Source organism: Lolium perenne, chromosome 3, assembly GCF_019359855.2.
Source record: "Lolium perenne isolate Kyuss_39 chromosome 3, Kyuss_2.0, whole genome shotgun sequence".
NCBI lineage: Eukaryota > Viridiplantae > Streptophyta > Magnoliopsida > Poales > Poaceae > Lolium > Lolium perenne.
Window position 1 is genome coordinate 175,488,351 of NC_067246.2, and position 2,206 is coordinate 175,490,556.

Sequence of the window (2,206 nt, forward strand, 5' to 3'; positions counted from 1 at the left end):
TTTATTCAGAGAATGAAAATAACAAAATGAAAATAAAAGCACACAGACGCTCCAAGTAAAGTACATAAGATGTGACCGAATAAAAATATAGTTTCAAGAGAAGAAACCTGATAAATTGTTGATGAAGAAGGGGATGCCTTGGGCATCCCCAAGCTTAGATGCTTGAGTCTTCTTGAAATATGCAGGGATGAACCACGGGGGCATCCCCAAGCTTAGATTTTTCACTCTTCTTAATCATATATCATCCTCCTCTCTTGACCCTTGAAAACTTCCTCCACACCAAACTCAAAACAAACTCATTAGAGGGTTAGTGCATAATCAAAATTCACATGTTCAGAGGTGACATAATCATTCTTAACACTTCTGGACATTGCACAAAGCTTCTGAAAGTTAATGTAATAAAGAAATCCATCCAACACAGCAAAAGAGGCAATGCGAAATAAAAGGCAGAATCTGTAAAAACAGAACAGTCTGTAAAGACGAATTTTTAAGAGGCACCAGACTTCCTCGGATGAAAATGCTCAAATTGAATGAAAGTTGCGTACATATCTGAGGATCACACACGTAAATTGGAAGATTTTTCTGAGTTACCTACAGAGAACACTGCCAAAATTCGTGACAGACAGAAATCTGTTTCTGCGCAGTAATCCAAATCTAGTATCAACCTTACTATCAAAGACTTCACTTGGCACAACAATGCAATAAAGCAAAGATAAGGAGAGGTTGCTACAGTAATAACAACTTCCAAGACTCAAATATAAAATAAAAGTTTCTGTAGTAAAATAAAAACATGGGTTATCTCCCAAGAAGTGCTTTCTTTATAGCCATTAAGATGGGCTCAGCGATTTCAATGATGCACTCGCAAGGAATAAGAATTGAAGCAAAAGAGAGCATCAAGAAGAAAATTCAAAACAATTTTAAGCCTAACCCACTTCCTATGAAAAGAAATCTTGTAAATAAACAAATCAATGAAGAACAAAGTGAATAGCATAGGAAGACAAAACAAGTGTAACTTCAAGATTCTCAACATAAAGTGGGGAAACTTAATATTATTAAGATGCATATAACCATATTTACATCTCTCATAATAACTTTCAGTAGTATCATGAACAAACTCAACAATATAACTGTCACATAAAGCATTCTTATCATGAGTCTCATGCATAAAATAATTACTACTCCCAACATAAGCATAGTCATTTTTATTAATTGTAGTGGGAGCAAATTCAACAAAGTAGCTATCATTATTATTCTCATCAAGTGTAGGAGGCATAGTATAATCATAATAAAATTTATCCTCCATAGTAGGTGGCACCAAAAGACTACTATCATTATAATCATCATAAATAGGAGGCAAAGTATCATCAAAGAAAATTTTCTCCTCAATGCTTGGGGGACTAAAAATATCATGCTCATCAAAACCAGCTTCCCCAAGCTTAGAATTTTCCATATCATTAGCAACAATGGTGTTCAAAGCAGTCATAATAATATCATTGCTACTAGCATGCAAATAAGGTTCTTTAGGTTTTTTAATTTTCGCATCAAACAATCCATGTCTTAACTCAGGAAACATATTAAAAAGCTCATAGTTGCTTTCCATTATGCCTAACTAGTGAAAAACAAGAAACAAAAAGATGCAATTGCAGGATCTAAAGGAAATAGCTTCGAGCACTTACAATGACACCAGAAAATAACTTAGTTACCTGGGACCGGAGTGTGAGTGCCTTTTACCTTTCCTCCCCGGCAACGGCGCCAGAAAATAGCTTGATGTCTACTCACGCTTCTTTTCCTGTAGACAGTGTTGGGCCTCCAAGAGCAGATGTTTGTAGAACAGCAGCAAGTTTTCCCTTAAGTGGATCACCCAAGGTATATCGAACTCAGGGAGGAAGAGGTCAAAGATATCCCTCTCAAGCAACCCTGCAATCACGATACAAGAAGTCTCTTGTGTCCCCAACACACCCAATACACTTGTCAGATGTATAGGTGCACTAGTTCGGCGAAGAGATAGTAAAATACAAGTGGTATGAATGTATATGAGTGACAATAACAATCTGAATAAAATATGGCAGCGAGTAAACATGCAGTGAAACAGTAAACAAACAGTGACCTCCCCTGCAATGGCACCAGAAAATACTTGCTGGCGTGCAGTTGATGTGGCGTGACTTTTCTATTCGGAGACAAGGCCTAGGGATCATACTTTCACTAG